Source organism: Tachypleus tridentatus, chromosome 2, assembly GCF_004210375.1.
Source record: "Tachypleus tridentatus isolate NWPU-2018 chromosome 2, ASM421037v1, whole genome shotgun sequence".
Classification (NCBI taxonomy): Eukaryota; Metazoa; Arthropoda; class Merostomata; order Xiphosura; family Limulidae; genus Tachypleus; species Tachypleus tridentatus.
Window position 1 is genome coordinate 93,303,170 of NC_134826.1, and position 10,882 is coordinate 93,314,051.

The following is a 10,882-nucleotide window of genomic DNA, read 5'->3' on the forward strand; positions in this document are numbered from 1 at the left end:
AACAACAATAAAAATGTTGTGGAATAATTTCATGATCTATAAAAAGTTCCATACTAAATGCGCGTGTTTACAAATTGATCTGAATCAGCTGAAATGGTTGGAACTTATAAACGCTAATGAATTAGACTAAAAAATATTGAAAGGACTGAACTAATTTCTAAATGCAACTTGATTTTAAGGGTTTTATATTATCTGATTGATGTGAATTATAAATTATATAATGCTTAGAAGCCCACCTATCATAATTAATTTTTCAAGAAACAAACTAAACCCATATTTATACATCTTGATGTCTACTATTCAAGACTAAACATACTTTTTTAAAATTTAATTTTAGTAATAATTAATATAAGGCTAAAACTAGTTTATCATGTGACTTACATAAACTAAACAAGATAAGTCATTGGCAGACAATTCACAAATGTAGAGATACAAGAAAATAATTGTTAGTGGAATGAAATGAAATGTTGTGGATTTACTCTACGATAATACCTATTAAGCCATTCAAGATTGTGTCCTTTGAAACTGTAATTAACATGCATTAACACTAAAAATGTCAACTGTAGAGGTATAGTTGCTACAAATGAAATATTTTAAAATGCAAAATACTCAAATTACTTCAAAGCATCAGTTGTAGGAACAATTGCAAAAAAAGTTAACATTCCAATAGTAATTGTAATAAACAATCAGTTGATGTGTTCATAGTCCTACTCAAATGCCAGTATGGTGGTTTCATTGTCAATAATGATAACTGTTTTTGATCAGTGTAAATGAGCTTGCAGTAAGCAGTTGCTGACTTATGGTTCCTATCACTTGATGTGAATTATTTTGTTCAGTATACAATCTACGAACAGGCCTAGCATCCTTGGGACATTTTGTATAAAGTAGAGCTATTTTTAAACTGTGTCATTATTTAGCTAATTTGGGAGCAGCTGCAGTACAATAGGGAAGTTGTCATTCTTCTGTACTGAAAATGTATTTCTTATAGTTACTTGCCTCCTCTCACCTAGAGTACTGCTCTCTATATTGAAACTCCCAACTAATTCAAATGTGTCTCACATCCAAATCATCATGTGACAACCCTCCATCAATGAGAGTCATCACTCTTGATGCATGTGAATCCTCTATTCAGCTCTACTGAATTATTACTTTGAGTTTTGGCAATAAATGGGAGCACTGGTTTTTAGTGAGGAGGAGGTAATTACTTGGTAGAAATACGTTTTCAGAATAGGAAAATTATAACTTCAAATATGGTACTCACATACATAGCTTGAATCCCACACTAAAAAGGGGGAAGGGGCCAGTGTAAGGGGAGAAAAAAAGCATCTGAAGGACACACCCAAAGAGTAGATTTTCGTAGAGAAAGATCATATGTGGGAGACCACACCACTTCTGTACCAGATATACTCTTTGCCCATTGTGAAAAGATGGAAGAGTGCATCCAAGTGGGATGATAGGGATCTGAACCACAAAACCTTTATTAAACTCAATCCCAGGAAACACAAAAGTGGGTAAGATGAAAAGGACGTGATCCTAGTTGTAGTATCTAGGACACAATGGACTGTACACAGCAAGTCAACTACATCCCATAAACCTATGCTACTGGGAACTGAAATCTACATGGGGGGTAGAATGAGAATTATACCATCTTTACGTCAACTATCAATCAAAACCCAACCATCGAGGAGGGGATCGTGCTTTCTTCACCTCAAGCTCATGATACTAGAGAATCTCATACACCTGAGTCATGAATGAAATACATGATAACAATGTGAGAAATTGATTGATTAATTCGGGAACTTGACAACCAGCATCAGAAAGATGTCTGTGTAATGTAAACCATCTCAGTCTAATTTAAAATGACAAGAATTGCCTCAAATGTAGTAACATCCTTGGAATAATAAGAACATCAAGGAATAATGGAAGGGAAAGAATCATGATAATCTGCAAGTACCTCCATCATGACCCACAAGATGGATGGAGTAATAATAGTATAAATGAGGGAATAGTGATATCTATTACACATATGTGAAGAGTTTGTTCACCTCTAACTCCAAAACCTAGCTTCTAGAAACTAACATTCATGTGAGGGTGGGATAATGGATCCCAATTGAAGGGATGAGCTAAACGTTTGATGTATTAATTGTTACATAGTGGAAGATATTTCATTACCTACACAAGCAGAACATCACCATCCTACTCTCAATTTAATGGTCTTATAATCCTATATATTATTTGTACTTCATTAACACTTTTAGGAGGATGCTTCCAAGGTCCACCACCCCAGCTGCCTTGAAATTGAAGGGCTTTCCAACTCCACAGGAAGAAACGGTGGGAGAAAGCAAAGCAAAGAGTCCAAGGAATAACAACATTTGAGACAGAGCAATAGGTGACTATGAACAGAATAAGCAAGTCAGTCTCATGAAAGAATGAAGAATGGCAGCAACGGGTGGATGATGGTACCCCATCAAGGAAGAAACAGCTACCCAAAGCAGAGAATGAGAGATGAACGCGTGAGATGTACTGCCAGTGCTGGACAGACAAAGTACCTCCAACTACAAGGGTTAGATATTCAGGGAAAAAGAGAGGTGTATAATCAGAGTGAATATGCCAAGAGGTTATGACAGAAAGAAGCAGACAAGGAAGAAGAGGCCAAACGAGTCATAAGCCAAACCCAATGGGTAAAGGAAGAAGGAGCAAAATCACAGACAATGTGTAGTAAGGAAAGGAAGCCGTGGTAAATGGATTCAACAGAAGGAAACTGTTAAAACAATAAGGCAGACCAGAGCATGTACTGAACAGAAAGGGTCATTTGAATTTCACTGGAAAGAATGTGGATAATGGTAAGAAATTACAGGGCGAAAGTAATACATCACTTGAGTCATTAAAATGTAGGTTAATCAAATCGATCCAGAATGAAAAAAAAATCGAGCTGAAATAGCCAAGAAAACCAAAGCAGTGTTGGCCAGGAAGGATCAGTCAGGAAAACCTGAACCAGAGTGACATGGATGAACAAGAATCTAGGAAAAAGATTGATGGAATGAGAAAAACTAATGCTATAAATTGGATGTAAACTTGTCTGAACTTAACAAGAACCAAGCCAAATAGACGATGAACCAGAGATCAAAACCAAGAGAGAGAACTAACTGGGAAGTGATAAAAGATTCAAAGACGTTCCATGGAGAAGTACTTCACATGAGGTAGAGCCACCATAATTAGGAGAATTGAAAGATTACTCCTGTGGAGTGGAAAGTCAATTAGCATGGAAGACAAAGCATCTGGAACACGACCTTCCACAGGAGACATGTAAAGTGTATGGATTCAAAAAAGGAAATTAACTATGGACTACAAAGGAAACGAGAACTAGTGTCTTTTTGGCAAGAGATACAAGTCACCACCGTCAAAAAGTCGAAACAGAACAGGATTAGTCAAATCCGGTCAAGAGAAAAAAAGGAAGCTTTAGTACCATAGACTGGCAGAAGTGCGTAGATGTGAAGGGGATAAGAACGTTTGTCTATAAATTAGTGTCCTGAAGCCTTCTACTGGCCGAGGCACACTCCTCACCTTTGAAAAAGAGCATCAGGGAAAATAAACAATCCAGAAGAAAGGGAGAAAGCGAAAACCCGACTTTGTGGGTGTTATGTTCAACTATCAATATATATAGAGTTCGAGAGGAAGACGGAAGGATGAAAATTGAAAGAAAAATCTAAAGTAAAGGCTTGAATAACAGAAAACTCCTTCAGATGCATTCAAAGATAATGAATATTTTAAAATGCATCCCAAATAGGCTAATTTAAGGTATATAACAGGAAAACTTATTCCTTATTTGAAAAAAATATATAAAGTACGATAACCTTATCAGAAGAGAGAATATTACTTAACTTTACAAATTTACGTAAATACGGTAACATTCACGGCTAAAATAAAACTACCATTTCGCGACATTTCAAGAAAATGATTTTCGGTTGCAACAAAAATTGTGTTACAACAAATCTAGTATTCATAAAATTTGTTATACGTCATGTTTCTCAAAACAAACTAGAAAATATATTTTACTATAAACGCCATTTCCCAAAAGGCTTGGAGGAGAGCAAAATGGCTGATCTCGCACGAGTGTCCCAGTTTAATTGGTGTCCTACATTATGGCGTAATTTGCGTATAACTTAGGCGTTAATGCAAGACTGACTAAGAGTATTTAACAGAAATTACTATTTGGAACCACATTTAATGACGCTCCTGGATTGGTCATCTACCACTATCTTATAAACCGAATATCAGAATATCTATCAGAATATCTTTGTAGTTTTCCATGGAAACTATAGCATTCCGTAACATTTTGCTTACCTTGAAGGATATAGTCACTAATAGTTGGAAGTGAATTTATAAAGGTTCGAGAGCATGTCCTCTGGACAGTTTGGGACTATTTTGACAAAGTAGATACCAAATATGATGGACATTTGAAACATGTTTCTTAAAAGTTAAAATAAATTAACACGAAATAAAGTTTAATGACCAACTAAAACATTACATTTTATTTTCTACCTTAATCGCTTTCATTTAATTTTCTTAAATGCATTTTATAATTTTTATTTGATTATAATGAGCGATTATTTAATATCAAAAACTCACTTCAAGTCTGAGAATCCTAAACTTATTGAAATATATGGAAGTTCAAAGAAAGTGTTGCTCCCTGTATTAGGGTTTGCTCTGTCTGTGTTATTATTATTACTGGATATTTATAAGCCTACATTTAGTCATTTTTTACTAAAAGTAGGTGGCCCGGCGGGTTAAGGCGTTTGACCAGTAATCCGAGGGTCGCGGGTTCGAATTCTCGTCATACCAAACGTGCTCGCCCTTTCAACCGTGGGAGCGTTATAATGTTACGGTTAATCCTACTGTTCGTTGGTAAAAGAGTAGCTCATGAGTTGGCGGTGAGTGGTGATGACTAGCTGCCTTTTCTCTAGTCTTACACTGCAAAATTAGGGACGGTTAGCGCAGATAGCCCTCGAGTAGCTTTGCGCGTAATTCAAAACAAATAAAACTAAAAGTAGGCCCTACAGCGAAAATGTGAAATAAGATCTAAGGTCAGGTTCCGGGAATTGAGCTTTATAGCGTATTTACTGTCTAAAAACGCCCCCCCCCCCTAAATAACTTATGTTTTAAGTTTAAAATTATTAATCGGAATACATATACTTGTTATCAAGTTTCAAATACATAACAATTCTTATTCAACAACTATATAACGTATACAGGATGCTCGACTCGAAGTCTAAGGGTCGTGGGTTCGAATCCCGTCACATCAAATATTATCGCTCTTTCAACCGCGAGGGTGTTATTATGTTTAATCAATTCCATAATTAGTTGATAAAATAGTTGGCGGTGGGTGGTGGTAACTAGCTGCATTCCCTCTCATCTTACACTACTAAATTAGGGACGGCTAGCGCAGATAGCCCTCGTGTAGCTTTGTGCGAAATTCAAAAAATGGAAGAAGTCAGTAATAATAGTATGTAGGGTTAAGTGTTTTTGCGGGAAATTTAAAAACATTGAACCAATAGATCTGTTTTATTTTTAGATTCTGCGCTTGGACAGGTTAAAGGAAGGATATACCTCTGAAAGGCTCTTGATTTCTACGTATACAACCCATATTTCGCTTCATATTTTGGTAGTGTTTTTACTATTCACTTCGAGTTTTACGCCAGTAGACACAAAGACAGAAGACCTTATTACCATTTGAATTAGCCCAAGACAGGAAGTTCAACTTCGCTAAACAACGAGGCGACATGCCGGCCGGGGAGTCGGAGACCAGGGAAAACGATGTAGCGTCTGAAACTGAGGGAGCAAGCCCGTCTATTTCAGGGACGAAAAGTAAGTCTAGTGACTGTGGCCAAATAGATAATGAAAATGTAAAATAAAAATCTTTAATGTTCATGGCAGAAAAAGAACTAAAAGCAAAGTTAACGCCTATTAAAGAAAATACTGTTAGGACTAGTAAAAGATATTATGCCTTCAGCATCTGAAGATAATGTAGCTAAGACTACGGTTATAGACTATAATATGCCAACAACTAGCAGTTCTAGCAACCCAAACCCCACCCTGGATATTCCACAACAAACAAGTTCAGACAAAGACGAAGTTCTTTCTGACAACGAAGGCTTCACGCTTGTGCAGACTCGAAGTCAGAAAAAACAAATTAAACAAAGAACAACCACCACAGACACACATACACAACTCTCACCAAAATCACCTAAGCACGCAATTATAATCCAAGGAGTTCCTGGTAGTTTCAACCAACCACAATTAGCCAAAGAAATATACAGGTGCAAACCTTACACAAAGATTACTAATATTAAGCGTCTGCTCAGAGGCGGTGTTCTGGTTCAAGGACAGGAACCCGCTGACTTTAACAGTCTACTAAAAGCTTGGCCTTCAGACGCGTTCAAAACAGAAAATATTACAATACACCTACCAGGAACTAAACCAACACCGAAATCTTTTGTGATACGAGGTGTACATAATTCAATAGACATAGAAGACATAAAGGAAGAGTTAAGTACACAAAACATAAAACATATTTCAGTAGACCGTATAATTTCAAATATTACTAAAAGACCCACAAACCTAATCAAAGTAGTCACAGACAACAGCCAGGATATTACACAATTCATTAATAATGGTATCACTATGTGGTATCAAAAGTACACAGTAGAACAAACAAAAACACCAGCAGTGGTTGTCACACAGTGCTACCAATGCCAAAGGTTTGGACATGTAGCAGCAGCATGTCAAGCAAACGCGCGTTGTGTGGGCTGTGGGGAGAATCACCACATTACACAGTGTACAAAACAGAACCCCAAACCCAAATGCTGCAATTGTGGGGAAGAACACACGGCAAATTATAAAAATTGTCAGAAATATAAATCCATTAAAACACACTTGTACGAAATTAAAAATCCCAACATGAACAAGCCGCCATCACCACGAACAATTAAGGAATCCACACTTACCACTCCAGCACCACAAAGTACAACTACACAAACAAACACTTACGCTGCAGTGGTTAAAAATTCATCATCCCGACAGGAAAAACCATTACCAAGTGACGAGGAAATACCAAAACCACCTCAAAATACACAACCAACAACAATTGAAACAACACTGACATCTGCCATAACTTCCACTTTCTCGGAAATAATGGCAGAATATACAAATCCCACAAACACCAACAGTCTCACAGACATAATAGTTAAAATCATATTGAAAAACATACACAAGTTCTTGCCGCAAATTTTAACCTCCATCATAAACTCTACTAAACATGGATAACTTCACAGTTCTACACATCAATATCCAGGGTGCTCTTGCTTCCAAGAAACATGAGATTGAAGATACAACAAACTCCATAAAACCTGATGTAATTATAATTAGTGAAACTCTCCTATATGACTACCATAGATTTAAATTAAACGGCTACTCTACTATTAGACATGACAGGAAGGATAATAGAGATCCAAACAGAGGTCTTTTATTATTGTATAAGACTGAACTTATAGTTCAGGAACTTACTATCCCTTCCAGTAATGAATCTATAATTATTAATGTAAAAACGCAAAATCATACAGACGTTACTGTGGCGGGCATCTTCTGCTCGCCTAGTACAGTGTTAGATGTAAATCTATTGAATATATTGTATAATAGTAACTGTAATCTTATTATTATCGGCGACCTAAACAGTAAATATATAGGATTCAACTGCCGTAGTACAAACGCAAATGGCAATTTACTTTTTCAATTTTTGGATGAATCAAACATGACTTTATTAAACGATGCAACACCGACACATATCTCGTACGCACACGGCACCAGTGAAATACTGGACCTATGCCTGTGTTCGTCAAATATGAGTCGCAACTTCGTAAATTTTCATGTTGGTCACGATATAGATAGTGACCACCTCCCAGTTTGGTGTATCTTCAATCTCACCCCCCACTTAATAAAATCATAGTGAGAGACCAACTGAACTACAAAAAAGCTAATTGGCCAGTTTTTCAAACTATATTAAATGAAACCTTACCTCCAGAAGTACTACATATTGCCGCGGACGCATCAGATATAAATGCATACTGTCATATCATCTCTGAGTGTCTAAAACAGGCAGCCAACAGTTCGATACCGAAACAAAAACACTTCATAACAACTCATTCATGGCAACCACACAAAGACATAATACACTTAATTAAAAACAGACGTATACTCCGCAGACAGTACATTCAAAATCGCAACCCCACACTTAAAACTCAGATAAACACAATAAGGAATAAAATACAAAACTTAATCAAACAACAGAAACAAGAAAACTGGGACACCTTTTGTTCCGATCTAAATCACAAAACTGATCCTAAACAATTCTGGACACACTTGAAAAGATTTACAAACACAGGAACAACAAACACAGTATATCCACCACTGGAACTGGATGGAGAAACAGCATACACTAACACAGAAAAAGCCGAGATATTTAAAAAACACCTAGAAAACACGTTCAAGACACATCATGAACCAGACATGAACAGATACTTTTATAATACAGTCACAAACTTTATTGATCAAAACAGAAGCATTTTTACACCTAAATTTCCAGTCAACATTATTACACACCAAGAAAAAACAAAAGACTGGAGCACTCATCATCTGATAAAACATATCACTGTAACAGAAGTCGTAACTGCTATTAACAACACAAAAAAACAAAGCCCCTGGAGAAGATGGTATTCAAGCTATCCTCCTAAAACAAGGCACTCAGAGATTATATGAACACCTAACAGCGTTATTTAATCTCTCACTATCAGCTGGATATATCCCCGTTTCTTGGAAGGAAGCAATAATATTAATGTTCCAGAAAGAAGGAAAGCCAGCGAATAAACCAAATAACTACCGCCCGATTAGCCTAACCAGTTGTATTGGCAAAGTATTAGAAAGGATAATTAGTAATCGTCTGTCAGTTTACTTAGAAGAAAATTCAAAATTACCAGAAATTCAAAACGGATTTCGAAAACCGCCAAACTACAGACCACCTGATTCGACTTACAGAATCAATTACCGACAGCTTCAACAAAAAAGAATGCACTGTAGCTTGCTTTCTCGACATTGAGAAAGCATTTGACACAGTGTGGCATAACGGCTTACGACATAGATTACTTGAAATGGCCTTACCCCAGGAAACTATTCGCTGGCTGTCCAACTTCCTGGATAACAGAATGTGTAAAGTAAATGTAAATGGGGCCCACTCAGGGTCCTTTTCACCCGAAGCAGGAGTCCCGCAGGGGAGGGGTTGTTAGCCCTATATTATTTATCATGTACGTGAGTAATATGCCTCTGTCGGACCTAAATTTAGGTTATGCATCACAGTTCGCTGACGATGTAGCAGTCTGGAAAAGTGCCCCCACTCCGTCAATAGCAGCAACGAACCTACAACCAGTCCTAAATAACATCGAAGAATACTGCCAGAAATACAGAATCAAAATCAATATTCCAAAAACCCAAGTCATAGTATTCAGCAGACTGAATAAGCTGAAAAAAGATCCACCAAAACTCTATATGAATGGATCACTTTTACTGACTGCCACTTCTGCTAAATTTCTAGGTCTAACCTATGACTCAAAATTAACCTGGCTACCACATATTAAAAATGTACTGATACGAATCTGGAAAAGAGCAAACTATGCAAGAAGTCTTTCAGGTAAAATCCAAGGAACATCACCAGACAACATACTTAAAATCTACAAAACGTACATTAGACCAACAATAGAATATGCATCACCTGCCTGGATTAACATAGCACCCACACATGTACAGAAACTTCAACGTATACAAAATTCAGTACTAACTTCAGCATATAAAGTACCACGTAGCACCTCAACCACATTCATGCACAAGTATGCAAACATAGATACAATAGCTAAAAGACTCTTGCATAATTCTCTAAAATATTTCAATAAGAATTGGCATAAAAAATGACTTAATGTGTGATCTCGACAGATATCACGTACATGATGTAAATGGTCCTAAATACCTCTCCCCTTTTAACATATATTTAAGAAATGTAACACAAGCTGGCCACTATGCACTAGACACTTAGTCCTTGTTTCTTTTTATTATTATAATTATTATTTTCTTTTTTTAATCATTATTTTTTTTTTCCTTTTTGAATTATTATTCAAGTATTGAATAATATTATTACTTTCTTTTGTGTGTGTGTGTGTGCGTTACTACAAGTAGTAGTAGCATTCTCTCAATCGAGAAAAAGGAGAAAAATACAAGAAAAAAAAAAGTATATGTATATATATGAAAATACAAAAATATATATATATAAAAAAATTAAATGAAGAAAAAAAAGAAAAAAAACTTCTTGTTCGTCCATGCATGGACTGAGCCCTGAAATGGACCTGAGTATGATGGCCCAAAGCTTTAAAAAAAAAACCCTAAAGACAGACGCTATAATCGTTCGGGAGGGAGGAAGAGGTCAAATGAACCTGACCCTCCTGGGTATTTAACAACATCAATACCCAAATACCGACACAGTGAAACTTGGAACTGTTTTATTTTTAACATATAGATGTAGAATCTGATGCAGATTATTATATTTTCAATAATTATTGTTAAATATAAGCGTTAATTTATATATTTTGTCACTAAATCACATTTATTAATATTAGACTCATCGCCTCATAAAATATATAACAATATTCGTCGTTGACGAGAAAACTGGTGAGCATAATAGTAGTAGGAAGGTTTTCATAAAACAATATTCCGTAAACATTGTATTTTTATAAATATGTGCGTAAATCGAATTGCTAAAAATAAATGTCGCGGGAAACCTTCAGTT